The sequence below is a fragment of the Bubalus kerabau genome, chromosome 7, assembly GCF_029407905.1.
Source record: "Bubalus kerabau isolate K-KA32 ecotype Philippines breed swamp buffalo chromosome 7, PCC_UOA_SB_1v2, whole genome shotgun sequence".
Classification (NCBI taxonomy): domain Eukaryota; kingdom Metazoa; phylum Chordata; class Mammalia; order Artiodactyla; family Bovidae; genus Bubalus; species Bubalus kerabau.
The window spans coordinates 93,876,085-93,899,929 of NC_073630.1; the positions used below are offsets into that span (position 1 = coordinate 93,876,085).

General features: G+C 39.9%; 1 protein-coding gene across 1 annotated transcript in view; it reads right to left on the reverse strand.

Moving 5' to 3' along the window:
* Positions 1-12,945: 12,945 nt before the first annotated feature.
* Positions 12,946-23,845, reverse strand: part of BTC (betacellulin) — a 57,123-nt gene continuing 46,223 nt past the window's right edge. Inside the window, exon 6 of the mRNA XM_055588799.1 lies at positions 12,946-22,530. The gene's annotated coding sequence lies outside the window, so the exon portion shown is untranslated. The remainder of the gene's footprint in view (positions 22,531-23,845) is intronic.

Consider the following 23,845-nt stretch of genomic DNA (forward strand, 5'->3'; position numbering starts at 1 on the left):
TCAAAAGGGAAAATAAAAGAACTTAAGAATAACTGTAATACCTCTTCAATCTCAAAAACAGAAAAGAATAGTAAGTTGCAAAAATCATATGAAAGCATTTCCTCTATAGTAGATGCCATGTTGCAAGTGCACTTGAAAATAGCAAGGCATAACATTTATTTCCTTGACATCTGTCTTCCAAAGAGTTCAGTGTTTGAGTGTCAACTAAAAATGACTCGTGAAATTTTTAATTAAACCAAATTTACTGTGAAATTATTGCCCATATACAACTTTATTTTGATCTTATTGAGTTATTTCTTGATTATTGAGCCTTTAATTAGAGCTTCCAAATATAACAAATGTCTGAAAAAGTAAATTTTTAAATTGCAATTATAATCCACTTATATAATTATATATTGTTTTTCTTTGCCCAGTTATGGCACACGATAGGCATCTAGTAAAATATTGATTGCATGAATGAAGTTATTTCTTACTACTCATTCAGCACACTAAGTTTGTCCCTTGACTATCACATGGGTGTAATCAACAGTTGGTTTGTTAGCTTAGATTTCTTCTAAATGCATCAACTCACAGCATAATACTAATCCTCTCTGGGATGCCTGATTATTGCAGATACTGTTCATTATTGTTCATTATTGCAGATCTCTGTTCATTCTGGATTTGTGTAGTTGTTTGTGTGAGTGTCTGTGTGTGTGTTGGTTAAATTCAGAAGGTGGAGAGAAAAGCTGCTACAGCACATGAATTTCCCCACACTGTCTTACAACTGCTACTCACCTAATGCTATTATTGAAGATAGAAATTGAACTCCATCTATTCATCCATATCCAATCAACATCAATGAGTTTCTACTGCATAACAGACCATCTCAACCTAATGATTTAATTCAGAAACCATTTCGTTTAGCCTGTGATTCTATGGGTTGTCAAAGATTAATGAGGACTTTCTTTGCATCAAATTTTATCCTAAAGGAAGGTAATCCAGTAATTTTGAGAAGAAGCAAATCCAAATACATAAGAATTTTTCAACTCTCTGCATAACATTTTCTAGCACCCCATTGGCCAAAGCAAGTCCCATAGGTAAATCTACATTCAAGGGTGGTGAAAAAAATTCCACCTCTTTATAAAAGAAACTGCTAAATTTTGTGGCCACTTTGTTTCCATCTACCACAGTCCATTCCCAATGCAAACTACACTGACCTCCCCATAATTTTTCCCAAAATCTGATCCAATTTGGTATCAGTCTCAAGATTTGATACCTTGCAATTTGTATCCTGTTCAAACGTGGATGAAATCCTCGGTGTATCATCTTCTGTGCACATTTTCTTCATTCAGAGACCTTTAATCTTATGAGAAGATAACTGCTTTTTAAATACCTAGCATGCAATGAAAAAACAGGGACGAAATAACCATAACCATATTCTCATAAATGAGAATAACCGTTTTCTCATTTAAAAGTGGAAGGAACACAACAACACATCAGTCATTTTTCCATAGCAATTCTGAAATCCATCTAAGAATATACTGTCAGATTTCCCTCCTTTGGGGAAAGGAATGATCCCTGGCTAGAAGACAACTCTTTTCCCAGGGAGTGGTTAATATGTCTCTTGTTTCCACTCCCTACACATTCCCCTAAGTCATCTGAGATGCCTTTCATTTTCCATATGAAATTACATATTTGCAACTAAGTAGACCCACTCCAGTACTCCTGCCTGGAAAATCCCATGGACAGAGGAGCCTGGTAGGCCGCAGTCCATGGGGTCGCTAAGAGTCAGACAAGACTGAGCAACTTCACTTTGACTTTTTACTTTCCTGCATTGGAAAAGGAAATGGCAACCCACTCCAGTGTTCTTGCCTGGAGAATCCCAGGGACGGAGGAGCCTGGTGGGCTGCCGTCTATGGGGTTGCACAGAGTCGGACACGACTGAAGCGACTTAGCAGCAGCAGCAGCAGCAGCAGCAGCTTTCTCAGACTGTCTCCTTCCTACTTATAAAAATTTGGGAACCTAGCTAATTTTTATTTTAATTTCAAACTATCTTTGTCTCTTCACCTAATGTAAGATTTCAGCAAAGACTACTTGAATAAGCAATGTTTAAATTGAGACTTGAAGGATGATGACAATTATACTTGGCACAGAAAAGAATAAGCAGTAAAAGGAGAATATTATAAGAAAAAGAAATAGTTTCTGCCTATGAATCATGCTTTTGAACTGTGGTGTTGGAGAAGACCCTTGAGAGTTCCTTGGACTGCAAGCAGATCAAGCCAGTCAATTCTAAAGGAAATCGATCCTGAATATTCATTAGAAGGACTGATGCTGAAGCTCCAATACTTTGGCCACATTACATGAAGAGCCGACTCACTGGAAAAGACCCTGATGCTTGGAAAGACTGAAGGCAGGTGGAGAAGGGGATGACAGAGGATGAGATGGTTGGATGGTATCACAGACTCAGTTGACATGAATTTGAGCAAGCTCTGGGAGGTAGTGAAGGACAGGGAAGCCTTGCTTGCTGCAGTGCTTGGGGTCACAAGGAGTTAGACATGACTGAATTATTGAACAGCAACAACAATGAATCAAAAGACCACAGGCAAGTTCCTTGAGCTCAGATTCGGAACCTAATTCCTTCTACATGTGTGCATGTTCAGTTGCTTCAGTCCTGTCTGACTTTTTGCAACCCCATGGACTGTTGCTTGCCAGGCTCCTATGTCCATGGGATTATCCCAGCAAGAATACTGGAATGGGTTGCTATGCCCTCCTTCAGGGGATCTTTCCAACCCAGGGATCAAACCCACATCTCCTGTGGTTCCTTCACTGGCAGGCAGATTCTTTACCACTGAGCCACCTGGGAAGCCTGATTCTTTCTCCACACCTAGGCAACAGTACCTACACCATAGAGTTCTCAAAGCTATAAGAACAAATAGGAATAAATTAGATTTTACTTGTAAAGGGCTTGATACTATACATAGGAAATTACTAGTAAGTACTTCGCAAATATTTTCCAGTGATGGTAACAATCTGGAGCCTGACCTCCTGCCTAAGATCCTGAATTTGCTACTTAACTAGTTGTGTGATCCTGGGCAAGATATTCACCTTGTATCCTTCAGCCTCCTCTGCAGGAAAACACTAAGTACTTGCACATAGGAATGCTGGGAGCATTCCATGATTTATAGATGAAGCATTCGAACAATTTCTGACATATGATATGCATTATATGAATGTTAGCTTATATTAGGAATAAAGAAACCCTGAAAGAGTCCAATTAGGTATTTAGAAATTATTCTATGATTTATAAGAAAGTTGAGACTAGAAAAGTGTTAAGTACATGCCCAGGTTCATTTAGCTAAAAAAATTCCATGGTTTGAAATCCAAACACACAATTTCTGGTTCCAGCCTCGCTCCGTGATGCTTCCCTAAGCTCCAGTAAGAACTGCCTTCTTGGAACCTCAAGAAACAGCCCTGGGCTAATTGAGATAATAATATTACCGTTGATAATATTGTCCCTTGGTCCTTTCAGTGAAGATTTTCCTGAGAAGTTTCTGAGCTGTGGAGAAATAGGTGGGAATTCTAGGCACTCTGAATTATTTTGTGTCAGAATATTTTAACCATAGCACTAAGCAAATTATGCTTATTAACAGGAAAGAAGTCTCAAATTTGAGTGCGAGAAATAAGATGTGCAGAGAAAAATGCACTGGTCCTTGAAGGACTCTTCATCTTTTTAAAACAAAATGAGAGCATTTCAACTTGAAGAATAAATTGTCAAGATACCCTTAGGTAGTAAGAGTCTCCAGTGTCAAAATGCTGATGGAAAAATATTGCCACAGTGTTGAGATGCATGCCCAAGTCTGTCTGACTCCAAATCCACTGCACCACTCCCACCAACACATGCTGCCCGCAGAGGTCATTTGCAATTGCTCTTCTACTTGCTCCTGGGAAAAGGAGGTAGAGGAAGGGCTGGTGTAAAAGAACTAAACTGCACAGAAACCAAGGGTAGGGGTGGCTTTAGGATTCACCTGGTATATCTCTGAAAGGGAACTGTGAACTGTAGTTCACATATTCATAGCCCAGATAATTGAAAAAAAAAAAAGAAAGAAAGAAAGAAATGTCATGTAGGCCAACCAAATCCTTAATATTCAGCCTTATCTCTCTATTCTCCTTTGGTTTGGTTTCCATGGCAACCTGTATTTATTGGGCAATTTTCCGTGTATATTTGCTGAAGGCAGGTGATTGCTTTTGCTCAGCCTGGAGGGCGGGAAACAGTCTAGAGAGAGGTCATTTTAAAGAAAGAATCTTTTTTATTATTATTGTTTTGTGGGAATACTTTAGGCTAGAGCCTTTAAAAATAGCTGATGTAAGTGTTTCAACTTTGTGGTAGGCATTATCTGAAAGATGAGCTAAATTCAAATCAATTATAAGAAGAGGAGGAAGAAGTGGGAGAAAGATAAAGAGTAGATGCAAGGGAGGGTGGCAGGGAAGAAGGAGAGAATAAACACAAGAATGATGTGGGGATCTTCTCTGAGGACCCTAGCTCAATTCCAGCCATTTCCATTGCTTGCCTTCATACTCTGAGGGTATCTTGTTTCCATCCACTCCTCTCGCCCTCCCTCTCATCCTTCTGTCCCCTGACTTCTACCCCGTCACTGCAGTGAAACAGAAGAGAGAGGCTGGCAGGATTGCTGGAAAGTCATGTTCCCAAGCCACCACCACCTGAACAACATTTCCACAGACATAGAAACACTACCTTCCCACATCACATGCCTCCAATTATCTGCTTCTCTGCCTGAAGGCTCTCTCCAGAAGCACAAGAGATTTCTCTACATGTGAACAGGACCACCCAAAAGTACAAAGGATTTTAACCCTCAACCAAGGAACAAAGATGTCTATAGACAGAAACTCCATCTCAACCCAAGTCTTCATGGGACACTTCTGAGGGGCACTCCACATGGCTCCTTCATGGATCCAAATGGGATTAATCTCACTGTCCACAACAGAAATTCTCTCACCCACATGCCCTTCTGAAGCTTCTCTCATTTCTCTACCTCATTTTTTCCCACTTTCTCACTTGTATATCTGAACTATTAATAGTTCCCAAATAAACAGTTGTGGCCAAGTGCTCATCTTAAAGTCTGTTTTTAGGTGAAGGGAAAATAAAACACTAAGGTGTTTCTGTCTTGGCATTAACTTTCTGGGAAATAGTATTAATAATTCAATTCTATTGATATCAATAGTTAAAGCAAAAGGAAGTTGATGTTTCTGAGGGTCATCACTGTCCCACTGGACTCCAGAGGTGGTGCTAGTGGTAAAAAGCCCGCCTGCCAATGCAGGAGACATAAGAGACAGGTTCAATCCCGAGGTCAGGAAGAGCCCCTGGAGGAGGGCATGGCAACCCACTCCAGTATTCTTGCTTGGAGAATCCCATGGACAGAGGAGCCTGGTCAGCTACAGTCCAGAAGGTCACAAAGAGTCGGACATGACTGAATGACTAAATACACACACTAAGAGCTGACTCTTGCGAGCTTTACTCCAAGAGGTCTTGTCTGCAAAAGGGTAAAAATTACAACTTTCTATATTATCTAGAAAACAGATCAAAACCTCTGACTTTTCCTTAGTTTCATCCTTAAGTGTATGCCACCACAGGTCACCCGCTCCTGTTTATTCCCTTCCTCTTTTCCTTTGGTTTTCCTCCCAATGCACTTTCTTTGTTCTCTTCCCAACTCTGGCCTTTCTTTCTGTTCCAAGGCTGGACCTTTTTTCTTCTCAATTGGTTTTAAGACTTTACCCAAACTTTTCCACCTTTATTTCTATGAAAGTTTTTAACACTTGATGGTATCATAGGTCACTTTGAGGGTCTGATAAACCTAAAGACCTCCAATATAGGAAAATGCATGTGAGTATGTATGGGGGAGGGGTATTCATTTTACTTTTCTCTTTTTGCCTCACTGAGGACACTAGCCTGCCCCGTCTTCCCTGTCCATGATAGTCAGCTACTGCCAACCAGGAATCTCCATTTCCCTGCAGGCATCAGCTTCCTTGTGGTCTGGATGCTGAGTTGAGAGCTAGTCACTGAGCCATGTGGCCTGCTGAAGCAGAGTAGGTAACTCTGTGGAGACTGTGATGGACCATCCGATCAGAGGCCAGGTGGAGGATGAGGGGTAGAAGCCAAGAGATATGAGAAGTCAAATCATCATGAACAGGATAGTTGCTGCTCCCTGGGATCATATCAGAGCCGTCAGATAGGAACATGTGGTCACCTTCATAGGAATACAGCATCCACGGCCGGTAGAATATATCACAGTCAGGCCAGAGGACAGGCCCCCAGCAGCCCTGGGTATTTCTGCCAGAACAACCCAAGGATCTATGTGGGGCCAAAGTCCCTTTCCTTGCCCACTGCACACCACCTTTGTGAAAGAAACAAGAAGAGATGGCAGTTCTCTGAAAGCCTGTTTTGTATTCCAAGTGATGCAGAAAGTTTCTGGAAGAAACTGTTTACATTATGCAGTTGGACTAAGTTTAAACCAGATTGGATGTTTCATTAGCTTGTTTTCCCACTTCCTAGCATATGAGCACTCATGAGAGAAAAAAAATCATCAGTAATGGACTGAATTAATTTGTGAGATTTTTTTTTTTCCTGGAACAGCCAATTTGGAGTGTGAATTGCATTTTTTTGTACTGTAACACACAAATTTTCATTTCTTTTCAGAGATTTCATAATATCTCTGAGGGCTAAGACTCCTGCTCTACATTTATGGTGAAATACCATCCACTTACAGCACTTCCACCCCTTTGCAAAATCTTTATTTTCAACCCTTGTGTATGATTTAGATATTGCAACCACCAGCAATATCTTAATTTGGATGTTCTATAGACAACTTGCAACCCAATCAATGTACAGCAGAACTTGCCTTCTCTCCCTAAAGTCAGCTCCTGCCTCACCTGGCTCTTGCTGTCATGCACATGGCATTTTTGTGTTCCAATCTCCCTTGTTCACAACATCAACTGCACCTGTCTCCTCCTTTTCTCACTTGTTCCCAACTGTATTTAATGTCAGGTCCTAATTGTTTTCTTTTGAAGTATGATCTCATCTTTACCCCTTGTTGCTCCATTTCCACTTTCATGTTATTACTGCACATTAATATGCTGCAGACCCTCCCAGCTTCCCCTCATGACCTCCACATCTGTGCTTCTTTGTCCATCTCCAGTACTTATAGATGCTTCTTCTTGAGGCTATGACTCAGTTATGTCTTTCCCCTGCTCAAGGCTCGTTTTGTCTTGACCCAGACTTTCCTTGACCTCCAGCTCTACATTTCCAGTTGCTCACTGAGTTCTCTACAAAGATGCTCCCAGAGTCCTCAAAATCCCATTTTTGGAAACTGAGTTCATTATGTTTACTACCTCACCAAACCTCCCCCACCCCTTGCCCCTCCTCCTCCAATCCATATCCCAATCATACCGAGACCTGCCAGGTCATCAGTGAAGAGCTATGATGTCAGTCTTTTCTCTCACTCTCTACTCTTACACATCTCCAAATTCAACAGGTCACAAAGATCATGTTCATTCTCTCACCAAAATGTCCTAAGTATTTCACAGACTTTATATTTATGCCTTCCACTTCTAGCTCCTGTCATTTCTTCTGCCTTATGTCTCTCAGGTTTCCAATTTATTGCTCACAACTCTACAGAATTATTTCTCTAAATGATATGTATTTTCATGTCACTTGTCTGCTCAAAGCCTTTTGTCTTTCCCATCCAGTGAAATCCAATAATACTTAGCATGACATATCAAGCCACTGTGATCTTGCCCTTCCCCTACCTGACAGCCTCATCTTCAAGTATATTTCCCTCAACACCCCATGATCCACTCTTCATTCCAGGGTGGCCAGATTTAGAAAACAAAAAATACAGGATGTTCAGTTAAATGGCAATGTTTAGAACATACTTATATGAAAATGTTATTTGGTGATTATCTGAAATTCACATTTGACTGAATGTCTTTCTCTTATCTGGCAACCTTGTCCACATAGACTTCTCCAATTGTGCACCACATTTATTTACGTGATCTATGTGATCTTATTTGTAATTATTGTTGCCTTCAAGAGCACTCCTTCCCCCTTCCCTCTCACATGTTGATCTTCCATCCATGAAATATGCCTCCTGAAATATGAACCTTACCTAAAGCCCTGTAGTGAAGTGGACTCCACCTCCCCAACCCCTTTCCCTAGGTGCTCTTTATTTAAGAGAAAATGCTTAGTGATATAACTAAGGGGATGGGAATGGGAGGCAGAAATGTTTGCTCAGCAAAATAATGCCACTTTATGAGTCTTCAAGAAATGGAGTGATAAGCTTATTAATAAAAGGGATACTCTCTTGGAGGGGCCTGGCAAAGGAGCATTGCTTCTAGTGGCAAGGTCTGCTTTGTTAGAAGTTTAACAAGGGAAAGTTGGAAGCCCTTCATATTTCTTCTCCTTCTCTGGGAGGGGACAAGAAAGAAGCCAACAGACACTGAAACAAAGCCCAGAACTCTTTTTGTGTGTGTGTGAAAAGACACAGGTATTCAGTGGATAAGACTGCTAAACTTGCAAGACCGCAGAGGGACCTGAGGAGACTTAAATTTTTTGTTTATTGGTTTTTTGTTTTGTTATGTGCATATATGGGACTTTTTGGTCTTTTTTTGATGTATTGTTGATGCACAAGACTATGTAAGTTCCAGGTGTACATCACAACAATTCACAACTTTCAAAGGTTACGTTCCACCTACAGTGACCACAAAATGTTGGTTATACATCCCATGCTGTAGAACACATCCCTGTAGCTTATTTATTCCATACATAATAGTCTGTACCTCCCAATCCCCCCTTTCCTGCTCCTCCCTTCTTCCTTCCCCATCTTGGCAACCACTAGTGTGCTTTCCACATTGATGAGTCTGTTTCTCTTTTGATATATTTACCATTTTGTTTTACCCTTTAGAGTCCACATATAAGTGATATCCCACAGCATTTGTCTTTCTCTGTCTGACCCATTTCACCCAGCATACTGCCTTCCCAGTCTATCCATGTTGCTGCAAGTGGCAAAATTTCATTCTTTTTTATAGCTGAGTGTGTGCATGTTCAGTTGCTCAGTTGTGTCTGACTCTTTGTGGCCCCATGGACTATGTAGTCCACCAGGATCCTTTGTCCATGGGATTTCCTGGACAAGAATATTGGAGTGGGTTGCCATTTCCTTCTCCAGGGGATCAAACCCACATCTCCTGCATTGGCAGGTGGATTCTTTACCACTGAGCCACCAGGGAAGCCCTTTATAGCTGAGTAGTATTCCATTATATATTATACATCACATTGTCTTTATCGATTCATCTGTTGATGGACACACGTTGTTCCCATATCTAGGCTGTTGTAAATAGTGCTGCTATGAACATTGGGATATATGTATCCTCTCAAATTAGCATTCTCATTTTCCTTGCATATATACCCTGGAGTTGAACCACTGGGTCACATGGCAGTTCCATTCTTAGTTTTTGAGAAACTTTTATACGCTTTCCCACAGTGGCTTCACCAAGTTACATTCTCATCAACATTTGTTATTCGTGTTCTTTTTGATGATCACTACTCTGACAGGTGTGAAGTGATATCTCATTGTGGTTTAAATTTGCATTTCTCTGATTATTAATGATGTTGAGCATCTTTTCCTGTGCCTATTTCTGCATTTCTTCTTTGGAAAACTGTCTCTTTAGTTCTTCTGCCCATGTTTTAATTGAATTGTTTGTTTTCTTGATGTTGAGCTGTATGAGTTGCTTATACATTTTGTATATTAACCCTTTATCAGGCATATTATTTATACATATTTTCTCCCATTCAGCAGTTTGTCTTTTTGTTTTTTCTATGGTTCCCTTTATTGTGAAAAGTTTAAGTTTAATTAGGCCTCATTTGTTTATTTTTACTCTTGTTTCCTTTGGATGCAAATCAAAAATATCATTGCTATAATTAATGTCAAAGATAATTCTGCCTATGTTTTCTTCCAGGAATTTTATAATTTCCAGTTTTACATCTGGGTCTTTAATCCATTTTTTAGTTCATATTTGTATGTGGTTAGAGAATGTTCCAACTTCATCCTTTTGCATGTAGCTACCCAGTTTTCCCAGCATCACTTATTAAAGAGACTGACTTTTCTCCATTGTATATTCTTGCCTCCTTTGTCATAGATTAATTGGCCATAAATGTGTGGGTTTGTTTCTGGGCTCTCTATTCTGTTCCACTGATCTATGGGTCTGTTTTTCTGCCAGTACCATGCTGCTTTGATTACTGTATCTTTGTAGCATAGTCCAAAATCAGGGACAATGACTCCTCCAGTTCTGTTCTTCTTTCTCAAGACTGCCTTGGTTATTCAGGGTCCTTTGTGCCTCTATACAAATTTTAAAATCATTTGCTCTAGTTTTGTGAGAAATGCCCTTGGTATTTTGAAAAGAATTACAATGATTTTGTAAATTGCCCTGGGCTTTGATTAGGAAAGAGGAATTATATCCTAGAAAATGGGGAAGAGAGAGGGTACTTGAAAGGATAATACTGTGAGGTGGGTGAGGGAGGAGTGGAAAGGAAGAATTAGGGGATAGGAGTTCCTCTGAAGGCCCAGCATGACACTGATTGGGTCCAAATTCCTTCCTACCTGTTCTTAAACTGAATAGTTTCAGAATAACCACAGAAATCTCTTCAGAGATGAAATGGGTACACCATAGCGGGTGTTCAACACAGATTGCTTTGAGGAAAAGTGGGTGAGGCAGCACTTGGAACAGGAAGAGAATGAGTAACCCTATATCTTCTGGTCACAGGCTGACTAGTCTCCTCTTCGAGGTGGACTACTGAGGTCACTCCAAAGCATCTCCACACAGACAATGACCCAGAAGGAAAAGGGTTAGTTTGATCTCAGCCTGAACCTTTCTACAGGAAGCTAAAGACACACTCCAAAGATATAAAAATATTAGAAAATAAGAAATGGCTAAAGGTGGTCAAAGGTAGAAACTTCCAATTATAAGATGAATAAGTCCTGGGAATGTTATGTTTAGCACGGTGACTATAGTTAATAATACTGTATTATATTTTTGAAAATTGCTAAGACAGTAGAATTTAAAAGTTCTAATCACAAGAAAAATGTTTTTGTAACTACGTGAGATAATGGATGTTAACTTATTGTGGTAATCATTTTGCAATATAGAGATAAATCATTTTAAAAACCTTCCACATAATAGCTCTTTACACTGTACTTAATGCCCTCTGCCTCATCTATGGGGAAGAATGACTTATTGAGGATGGCACTGGGTGATCCATTGGGAAGTAAAATTACATTTTTAACCCAGAGTGAATTAGTGTGCTGCTAGAGATTGCTCAAATATATTTCTCTTCCCTCCCAGGAATAGGCAGGACTTTGTGATCCTAAACCTTTGGACTTTTTGGCTCAGAAGATTATCAGCTTTTGTTTGGCCACTGAAAAATGTTGCTAGAGGAATGAGGGATCAAACCAATGAAATCATCAGCCAGACTTTCTGTCTAGATTCCATTCAATTTTATTGCTTAATAAAAATAAAAAAAGAAACAGACCTTTCATATTAAGGTGTTGAAATGGTGAAAGCAGCCCAGTTGCTGGGAACAGTTCATGGAAGAGGGGATGATCGTGAAACATGATGCCCTTGGTGATTCAGATACTCCAGAAGATGCTGACGAATGGATACCTTAAGGACAGGACATGATCTGAGAGCTATAGAAGGTTGTCCATGCAGGTGCTGAAGGAGATACTTGTCTTAGAGCAGACCAGTTTAACATGAGCAGGGAAGACCCTGCTTCTAATGGATGGTAATATAACTCTGAGGGACTGGGGACCTCCTTCCTGGACTGGGTATATCTCCAGCATTGGGACAATCAAAAAGAGGGAGGGAAGTTTGTTTTCCCCAAAGTAGAATTGCATTTAAAATCACCATCAGTGAAACCTCCCAATTGTCTCTTGTATCCTTCCATTCCATTCTGGTTTTCCTAAACAGGAGATAAAGGCCATAACTAACAAAGTTTTTTTCTTTAAACCGACATATCCTTATGGGCTAAGCACAGGGCAAGAATCATTAAATATGTGTGTGTGCACAAATCAGGGCTTCCCTGATGGCTCAACAGGTAAAGAATCCTCCTGCAATGCAGGAGGTAGGGAGGTTCAATACCTGGGTGGAGAAGATACCCTGGAGGAGGAAATGGCAATCCACTCCAGTATTCTTGCCTGGGAAATCCCATAAACGGGGGAGCCTGGCAGGCTACAGTCTGTGGGGTGGCAAAGGGTTGGACATGATTGAGTACACACAACACATGTCCACAAATCAACTGCAATATAACAAGATCCCTCACGGTTATCTGAGTGCCTACTCTGCCGTGACTATGACCAGCTACATAATTTGTGGGTTCTGGTGCCCCATGAAAATACCAAGCACTTGTGTGGAGCCATTCTTAGAACAAGGTCCAGTGTGTTGCACAGGTCAAATGCCCATAAAGCCAGCTCTAGCCAGGAGTTTTCATGAGCAGTGTTTCAATTATGCTTGCCACCAACATGTGATGCAATGGGTATTACTGTATCAAATTTACAGATTAAAAACTGTGTGAGCATGCGTGCTCAGTTGCTCAGCCGTGTCTGACTCTTTGCGACCCCATGGACTGCAGCCCACCAGGCTCCTCTGCCCATGGGATTTCCCAGACATGAATACTAGAGTGAGTTTTCATTTCCTCCTCCAGGGGATCTTCCCCAACCTGGGGACTGAACCCAAGTCTCCTATGTCTCCTGCATTGCAAGTGTGTTCTTTACTACTGAGCCACCCGGGAAGCCCATGAAATGTATATGATTTGTCCAAAGACTTTTCACTAGCAAGGAATAGAGTTCCCATTTAAACTCAATCTAAAGATCTTAGAGAAGGCAATGGCACCCCACTCCAGTACTCTTGCCTGGAAAATCCCATGGATGGAGGAGCCTGGTAGGCTGCGGTCCATGGGGTCGCAAAGAGTCAGACATGACTGAGCGATTTCACTTTCACTCTTCATTTTCATGCATTGGAGAAGGAAATGGCAACCCACTCCAGTGTTCTTGCCTGGAGAATCCCAGGGATGGCCGAGCCTGGTGGGCTGCTGTCTATGGCGTCGCACAGAGTCAGACACGACTGAAGCGACTTAGAGCAGCAGCAGCAAAGATCTTATTAAATCTCTAGAATGATATTGGGAAAAATAAAATGTAAAATTCATTAAGTTGCAGTGTAGATCTTGTAGTTGTTTGTTTATGGAAATTTGCATGCAGAACCTGCTGCATTTAGTTTCTTCTTCTTCCTTTTGTCAATAACCAGCTCTGGGATTAGGGTGAGGGGAGTGAGCCTGACACTTGCTCTAGACCAGAATTAAAGGAGGTGCCAATGAACAGAGGATTGAAGATAAATAATGTGCAATGTGATTTTTTAAAAATCAAAATTCATGCAAAAAAATCCATGATGAACAAACTATCTAAATTAGAATTAAAGACCCACCAACCAATAACCAGTGGTTATTTATTTTACAACCTTGCATTGTTATGCAACAGAAACACTCAGCCCTCAGACAGCCTGCAGTTCCAGGCCTGCTGCCGTCAGGTCCCCAGCAGGACAAGTTCTTGAGCACTGAGGAGGGCCTGTGAACAGAGCGGGCAATGCAGACCTTTATCGATTAGTCATGTGTATTCACATGAACAGTCATGCTTCGTTATTACAGAGTTTTCATTATACGTTTTTTTCTTGATTCAAAATGTAAAAGGATGTTTTGATAAGTGTATATAGGGACTCACATTTTTCTTTTTGCCCCAGGCCTCAATATGTCACAGTCAATAATCTAGTATATCACTGCTGAACACTCATTGTACTCTTGACAATTTACACAGTGCCTCTGATTTATGGTATACTCCATATGGTATGAAATGGGTACCACACACCCATTGACCATAGACATCCTAAAGAACTTTTGGCCCATTGGGAGGCATACATTCCATTGGGAAGCAGACATTCCTTTTGGTTGGATGTACACTTGTCCTGTTCACCACCATCATCCATACAAACATTATGTCAGAGCATTTAAAGAAGCATATTCTCCCCTCCTTAATCAATCATGGATTCCCCAATGCTCTCATCTGCACTAAGCCAGGCACTCGAATTTCTGTCTTCTGCATCCCACTCACTCTTCCAGCCCTAGATAAATACCACCTCTTCTGAGAAGTTTTCCATAATCCCTAAATCCCTAGTCCATACTGGCAAGGCATATTTTATGTATAAAACTTTCATCTTCGGTGCTAGAGAGTAAAATTCTGTGGGACAGGGCTAAGTCTAGTTCATTCTTTTATCCTGATCTCTTGGCACCATGCTATGCATAGAGCTGTGCTGAATAGTCACTAGATGAATAAATAGAATTTATTTGGCTTTTTATTGTAATTTTGTGAATACGTCTTTTCTCCTATTTGAAAGAAATACACTGTATGTTGTTCTCCTTTCTACTCTCCCTGCACTTAACAACACTTTTATGCACATTCCTGTTGTCAGCTTCTGGTAATATTTAACCAGTAGGATTAGGATCTGAAGGTAGTTTATAAAAATGACAAGTTTGATTTTAAACATGTACTGATGTCACATGAGGTGATGATATTACTATGAAAAAAAGTTTTGCTGCTGAAATAACATTTTCAATGTACTGGAAGGGTTTATAACATTGACATTTACTGAATGTTGTTTTAAAAATACTATTTCTTCATTTTCATGAAGGTAAATATCTGCCCAGTCCATGCCTAAGTAGTGACAAATTCTAGATGGGTGAGGTTTAAATTAATTAAATTCCATTTATTCAATGCACTCGAGCAATGTGGAGTCAATTTGGGCTATCAGAAAAATGTTTTTAAATTAAAACTATTTGTATTATACTTCATTATTTGCAAAAGCTTCTGGAATAGGCAAATACTTTAAGGCTGTTTATTTCCTCATATCTTTTGTGGCTCAAATAATTATTTTATCCTATCAAATTAAGTACTCTCCAGTAAGAGTGTTATGTGCATGCCTTGAGTTAGTATGCATGCCCTGTTGCTAAATCTATCTGTGTTTTAGTCAGTGTCCTTTCTTATTTCCAGATATTTTAACAGGTTTAAGAAAAGTCAGCTAAGCCTATTCAACCTGGCTGAGACGCTGAATTTTAAAAACAAATACATATTCAGCTGGTTGTTGCAGAACCCTCTTATTTTATTCCTGTTCAGTTTTCACTTTTTAAAATGTCTCAAAGTTTTGTCCGCCACATAGTCTTAGGGGGAATTTATTGAGCTAATTGGCAGACTCTAGAACAAATTTCTGTTTCTTTCCTTTTGGAAGGTAGATAATTTCAGTTGTACTTTTATTGCAAATTCTGAGATACCAAGATAGTGCCAGCAAAATGTTTAGTCTAGCGACTGGAATATTTTAAGCATTCTCTAGGTAAAGGTTCATATTTCCCTAGTGGCTCTGTAATAAAGAATCCTCCTGCAGGAGGATTGGGTTGCAGGAGCCGCAGGAGACATGGGTTCAGTGACTGGATTGGGAAGATCCCCTGGAGGAGGGCATGGCAACCCACTTTAGTATTCTTGCCTGGAGAATTTCATGGACAGAGAAGCCTGTCAGGCTATAGTCCATAGAGTCTCAAGAGTTGGACATGACTGAAGCAATTTCGCACACATACATGCAGGTAAAATTTCAAGTAATATCAGTTATTATTAGTAAGATCAATAATATTAAGGGTGATAGTGGTGATGATTCTGGTGTTTTCTGACCACTCTTATGGAAATCAAGGAATATACCTAAGAGGCAAATGACAATGATTTACCAACAATGTGGTCTGGGAGGGGACTAAAGCTTCCTGAGCCTTAAGTTCGTACTTGTATAAATGTGTATGATAATTCTAACTATGCAAGAACATGGTGAATAATCAATAGGAGAGGTTATTCCCAGGCCCGGAGTCAAACTATACTCAATTCAAGTAATGTTGAGCTTACAAGAGGTAAAAGTCCAACCCCACTTCCAAAAATAACAAGCTGAACTCAGCATAGTTTAAAAATTATTAGCCCTTCCATTACTTTCAATAGCATTGTAATAATTCTTCCTTAATTCTTCTCATTGGGTACTTTCAAGGAAGAAACGGGGAAGGGAGAGAGGAAGAATACAGGGAGAGAAATGAGAAGTTGCATAGGGCCAGTCACTGAGTTGGAATCTTTACCTAAACATGGCTTGTTCAGACAAGAGTAGATTGACATTCCTGGGGATCATGAACTCTTGAAACTACAGAGAGCTTTTACTGTATCAGTGCAGCAATTTAAGTTCAGAAAAGAATTCCTTGTTTTCCATAAGGGTGATCAGAGAACATCAGTATCATCACCACCATCATCCTTAGTATTATTGATCTTTCTAATAATAACTAATATTACTTGAACCTTTACCTAGAGAATACTAAAAATATTCCAGGTGCTAGGTTAAGCATGTTACTGTCACGGTCTCATCTAATCCTCTCAGTCCACCCTATTTATTATTTATTTTCACTTTGCTGATGAAAACATTAGTAAGGTTAAGTAACTTGCCCAGGGGTTCATAGTAAGTTACCTGGGACTGAAGCCCAAATCTGTCTGAATTATGATCTTGTGCTCAGAACCTTTATGTTATAATAGTTCAGAAGCAAGTTTCTCCCAACCCTATGCCATTTACAGAAGGATCAGATTAAAGTTCAAATACTTTGGTGTGCAGTTGAAGCTATGAGACAGAGGGGTGACTGTACACAATGCAAGACCAGGTTATCTTCAGGAGTAAAACAAGACCAACCAACAAACAAAAAGCACCATGCAAATTATTTTTTTAGAGTGGCTAGTTCTGGATCATTGAGTAAACAAATGTTCCTAGGGTATTAAAAAAAAAGAATATGCTAGAAACAGCTTTATTAAAAGTAGTTTACGCATGGCAGTAATATAAAAATGGTTTTATAGAGAAAGTCAGAAAAAGATTCTCTCTCACTTCTTTCTAAAACCAGCATATGACAAAGTTGTCATCCAGCTTGGATCACAGAGCTTCAAAATATTTTATTATTCTGCACACACCATACAAGAATAATTACACTTTCTGCAGCAAGTAACACTGAGTTCTGTATCTGTGAAGTTCTTTTTTTTGTTGTTTTTTTTTGTTTTGTTTTGTTTTACTTAAATAAGCTGAAAAAGGAGAAAAGGGAAAACACCTCCTGAAGTACTTCTGTTGCACTTCTTTCCTGGTAACTGGAACTCGAGTAAGAATAAGAAAAAGTGAAGGAGAATGTCCTTGGAAACACGTTTAACAGTTCCTTTATAATACAAGTACTGGCTGTAATTGTTGCATAAACGTTCCTAGATACCCACATTTTGAAATTTCCAATAGCGCAAACATAATTTATCTCTTGAAAAATAATTGCTGATTTTGTTTTTAGAGTTATATCATTTATTTAGTTTTCTAATACAGAATTTCAGACTACTTCAGACACCAAAAGCTGACAAGTCCCAAGGCTGAATGAACTTGCAAAAGTGCAAACTAGATGTTATTATAAGATACACACTCTCAGGATCCAGTCACATTAGCAAAGAGACAGGAATAGACTATTCGCACGTTATGTTCCAGTGTCAGTGCTCAAATGCCAAAGCAGGTCACATGGGAACAGGTTTCTTTGCAGAAAAATACTTTGAGGCATAGAAGAGTCTGAAGAACAGATGTGCGAATGTAGCACCCATATTCATCAACCATAACAAAAAAGATTGTATAAACCAAGATTCTTGTAGCAAAGAAACAAACTTTTTTTTTTTTTTTGCTCCTGACAGTTATTATTAAAATACGTAAATTACTTGGGGGTAAAAAGAAAACTGTTTCTCTCACCATATACTGAGTTCTGGGAATGCTCATCTTGAGCTTCATGCTCCAAGACAGTGGTATAAGTTGAAAGTCTGACAGTGTCCTCTGGATAACATAACTTCTTTGATAAGCCCTGTTTTAAATTCAGTGCTGTGAAGGATTATATCCACTACAACATAAGCTAGTGACCCTGAGGTCACTATTTGTCCACTGATGAGGTCTCAGGACCCAAGGTACTTGGCACTTAGTAGGTACTTAACAAATAGTTTTGAATGAATGAATGACAGCAATGCCCCAATATATTTAGGTTCTCATAATGTAGTGTATGCAGACTATATTAAAATGAAGGTTTCATAAAGGCAATAGCTTGGTCTTAAAACCAGGGGCACTAAAATGTGTCCTAGACTTCCTTCATAAAATTTGGCACAAACCAGGGCCTTTTCCAAATAGCAGGTTATTTGACCCAGAACATTTTACTCTACTCTCTATGTAACACCAGGGTCAATAACATAGAGTGGAAATAATCCACTCCAGGAAGCAAATCAAAAGCTCTCTATCTCAGCTCATTGCTGTAACAGTATTGGAAGCAGAAATCTCACCTCTCAGCTCACATGCCCATATACTTTACCCTGTCATGTACAGAACATTCTGAAACAAGGCATGAAGACTTCATTCTTTCTCTTCTCATATTCTCTCATAGCAACACCCACTAATCCCTACACTGCTAAGGCTTTCCAAGAAATTTTGTAGAATTTGTTAAGGATCCAAGGATCTGGCCTTACCTGGGATATGGGATAAAGACCTTTATTCTCAGAGCCAGTCATTAGTTCAGATGTAATTTCCCTCCAGAATCTTCCATGATTCCTTCTCAACTGGTTAAGTCATCCTCCTTTCTGATCCCATAATATCTGAGCCTCTCTTAGACCCCCAAACTGTACTAAAATTATCACTGAGTAGCTGTTTCCTCCAGTAAATTGTAGACTGTCCAAGGGACCATATCCTATTTCTCCTTAGCATTTGTCACAGTGGGTGGTACGGTGCCTAGAATTACAGGAGATGCTCAATCAGTGCTCGCTGGACTGTCTACTCAGTCTCCATGCCCCCCTACAATCATTATCCTGAATGACTATACAGTGATAAATGGAATACCATTGCTAGAAATGCTCCTCTAATTGAAGGCATTATTTGATAGTACTGTTTCATAAAGGACGTCATGTCTGCTTTAAGAAACTGTCATCCACGATCTCATGATACGCTGGAGTTAGTCAAGATCTTGGTTCCAAGTCATAGAAATCCATATAGAACTAGCTTAAGCCAAAGAAGGAATTCGTTACAGATACTGACAGGTCTCATGGAGGCTACACACAGGAACTGAATGAAGCTAAACTCTAAGATTGCATGGGACAGGAATTCAGACTGTCAGGAAATTCACCTTTCACCTCGGCTTCTCTTTCACCAGTTTCTTTGCTTTTCTGGCCCTCGTGGAACAAAACATGACTGTCAATAGCTTTGAACTGCACATCTGTATATTCCAAGAACCCAAAGAAGGATAACTTTATTTCAAGTTCCCAATTTCCCAGGAAATGACTCCAGTTGGCCCAATTTCATTAATCGCCCACCTTAGACCAACCAAATACAGCTGGTGCTCATGCTCAGTTGTGGGGTTCCAACTCTTTGCAACCCCATGGACGGTAGCCTACCAGGCTGCCCCGTCCATGAGATTCTCCAGGCAGGGATACTGGAGTGGGTTGCCATTCCCTTCTCCAGGGGATTTCCCAACCCAGGGATCAAACCCATGTCTCTTGTGTCTCCTTCATTGGCAGGAGGGTTCTTTACCACTAGCACCACGGAGTGAGGTTAAAAAATATGTCCAGGCTGCTGAGTAACCAGTCTCATAAGTATCTACTACATTTTCAAATTCTTTAGTTTCCAAGGAAAACTTATGGTCAGAGTAAACTACTTCAAAGGTATTCATGATAGTTGCTATAAAACACAAGGTTTTCTACAGCAATAATGTTCAAATTTATTTCTATTAATAATGTGTGGTAACAATAGAAAATTCCTAAGCAAATATACATTTGCTTTGTTTTAAAAATAAATTTATTTTATTACATGGTAATACTGACAGTTTACATAAATGAGGTCATTCAGTATAGGCAAAAAAAATTATAAAATGCATTTCAAAAACATATGAAAATCTTTGAAGTTCTTTCTTGGTAGTTCAGATCTACCAAATTTCAAGAGACACATTTTAGCATCAGAACATAATTTCCAAGCTTGAATTGCCTTGAAAGATTCCATTGGTCAACCAACCTTGGTTAAGGAAAGAAGAAACAGTTATAGCATTTTTAAAAAATTTAAATGCTCTAACGAACATTTGTTTCAAGAACTCTTAGTATCAGTAAAGACTGAGAAAGAGAAAGCATGAAGAAACTCAGAGGAAGCTTTTGAAAAGCGTGTATACAAAATGAATCAGGTGAAATTGATCCTATTCAAGGATGGTCATTGTTTGACTTGCTGCTGCTGCTGCTGCTAAGTTGCTTCAATCGTGTCCGACTCTGTGTGACCCCACAGACGGCAGCCCATCAGGCTCCGCCGTCCCTGGGATTCTCCAGGCAAGTGTACTGGAGTGGGGTGTCATTTCCTTCTCCAATGCATGAAAGTGAAAAGTGACAGTGAAGTCGCTTAGGCGTGTCTGACTCTTTGCGACCCCATGGACTGCAGCCTACCAGGCTCCTCCGTACATGGGGTTTTCCAGGCAAGAGTACTGGAGTGGGGTGCCATCGCCTTCTCCATTGTTTGACTTAGTTCTTACTAATATTTGAGCTATTTCTGTGTTATACTTAAGCACAGCCTCATTCTCACTTGAAATACGGTGTGTGATAAAAAGTAATACACAGCTTCACCTTTTCTCTGAATTCTCTGCTTCATTTCAGGCATGGGGTCTACACTGCAACTTAGAATTTACAAAGATTCTGGAAAAGCTGCTTTGCTGATAGGCACAACAGCAAAATTGTAGTAATTTGAGGACATCTGCCATCAGTTTTTATAAATGATCCACCCTGCCAATGTAGGAAATTCCATATTCTATGGAATTTTGGCTAAATGTGCATTCTGCTTTTTCAGATTTAAAAAGAATCTTCATTAAATGTAATATGGAGTTGAAGGAGCATTGGCAAGATGGGTGGTGACTATGGTCATAATTTGATTGCACTAAAATTCATCTGAGATCAATCACAGGTACTGTTTTCTTGTGTGCTAAGTCACGTCAGTTGTGTCCAACTCCTTGTGACCCTATGGACCATAGCCCACAAGGCTCCTCTGTCCATGGGACTCTCTAGGCAAGAGTGCTAGAACAGGTTGCCATGCCCTCCTCCAGGGCATCTTCCCAACCCAGGGATTGAACTTGTGTCTCTTAAGTATCCTGCATTAGCAGGTGGGTTCTTTACCACTAGTATCGCCTGGGAAGCACCAGAAGAACAAAAATCAGGATATGCCTTATACATCCTGCCTGGGCTCTGTTGTGATGTCCCTGACCATTTACCCCAGGATAAACAGCCTCTTCCAGTGCTTTATCTATCCTTTAGCAAGCATAAACATTTACCTGGAGCTTAAAGATGGTCATGCAATTACTTTTCATCTCTGTCATTTTCCTAACTGTGGGACAAATCTGTTTGCTTTAGAAATGTAAAAATGTATGTATATCACCGAGAATTTACAAAGGATCAAAGAAACATAATGAAAGTCAAGCCTATAGAAAGCATAATGGTAACAGTTAACATGTATCCAGGACTCTGCAATCTGAGTTTCTGCAGGAAAATGTACCAGTGCCTCAGTCATTGCAAACACAGTTTAGTGTGAAGTTTTGGGTTATAGTGTGCATTAGGTTGCAACAACTCCAGTGAACAAAAATGATGGTTAACAGCAAACCTTGAACTTGGCTAAATATTGGTTCCAATTTCAGCTCCACCAATTCCTAACTCTATAAGTTAGATTAGTTAACTTCTTGTGTTGTATCTGCCTCTTTGCAATCCCTGCTAGGCTTTTCTGTCCATGGGATTCTCCAAGTAAGAATACTGGAGTGGGTTGCCATTCCCTTCTCCAGGATATCTGCAAGACCCAGGGATCAAATCCAGGTCTCCTGCATTGCAGGCAGATTCTTAACCATCTGAGCCACCAGGGAATGTCCTTTAGCTTCTTAGGACCTGTTTCTATACATAAGAAATGAGAATCATAGGTTTTTGAAGGAATTAAAGGAAATAATGTATTTCAAATTCTTAGCACATAGTAAGTGTTGGATAAATGGTAATTTTATTATTAATGCAATTCCTAAGATCTAAACTCCTTCCTACTGTTCTTTTTTGTTTGACTAGTAATTTTGGTGACAAAACTGAATTGGAAGTTTATTAAAATGTCCCTGCTTAACTGGGTGCTTTTCCCAAATACTATATAATAATAAAATTACTTATTACTACAAAAACAATAGTAAACAACACAAATTAACATTATGGACAAAAAGTAAATACATTATTTAAAATTCATTTTGCTAGCTGTTTCCTGAGACACAATCTGTCCATTTTCAAATGAGTAAGAAGATACTTTGTTAACTTGCCATCAACCTGGAGTAATCTTCATAGACTATAGGAAAAAGGAAAGAAAAAAAAGAAAAGGGCAAGCCATTAAAAAGAAACTTATTATGTAATTACAAAAAAAAACCAAAACACAAATCCCAAGCAGGAAACTGTGGGTACTCTGTGGGTAACTCGGTCAAGTTTATCAATTAACCTCTCTATCTGAACCTTTATTCCTTTTCTTCTTCAAAATTCATTCTCCTCAAGATTGAGGAATATATAAGAAAAGGGGGGAATTGTAACCGAGCCAGATGCTATAGGGACTTCCTGAGACCTGCCTTCACCTGTATCCTCTGCTTTCTGTACTCTCTCAAGTACCTAATTAATAGTATTTGATGCAAATTTCCTGATTTATTTTGCCAATGGGAAAACCTCCCACCAAATAGAAGAAGTTACCTACCTGATGACCCTGAACACATAGCCCCAAGTTTCTACTGGAGCCTAAAAACTGATAATGTTAATCCCTATGACACCACCATGCTGCCTCATCATCAGCCATTCAGAGAACTGTGCACAAGCTGATCATGTACCCAGCCATCCCACCTCCCACCTGCTTTGCCAAAACCCTTGGGGAGCTCCAAGTTTTTCAGGACATGAGCCACCTATTCTTCTTGCAATCTCATAAAACACACACACACACACACACACACACACGAGTCAGCATTTTTGTTTTCAATTCATTCATATCATTCTGATAATCAGCTAGAAGAACATTATAATTTCTTGATAATCATTTACTGTATTCTATTGTTCAGTTGAGCATTTCTGGAAAAGGAGATTTTGCTGGGTAAGCTATGGAAAGCCACCACTTTCTCCTGCTGGATGAACAAGGCAGTGTGTGGCCATGGTTGCTGCTAGCTTCTTCTATGACCTAAGAGGACTTAGCCAAGGATGAAGCCAACTCTGGGAATGGTAAGCAGAAAGGCAGAAATAATAGTTCTCTGCATAAGAACTCTGGTACAAGCAAATGTGAATGCTCTCTTTCCTCTGGGTTTGGCTAGTGAAAGGTACCTGCTGAAGATCTGAAGGCAAGAGGACAGAGGTTTGGGATATTCTTCTCCCGCTCCGGCCTCCTTCCTTGTTCAGGTGCTGACCATGGCTACTCCCATCCATAGCTACAGCTTCTGCCTGGTGGGCCCTAGAGCACAGCCAGCTTCTCAATGGCAAGGTAAGTGCTTTTCTGCCCTTTCAGGCACAGGTGGGGGGCAGCCTCCAGCAGTTGCTAGACTCTGGGAGCCTCAATATTCCTATAGGTTCCCTCAACCCTGCCCTCCCAGCCCCTTCATCAAAATGTCTTTGTTGGATCATCTGAGAGAATTTGT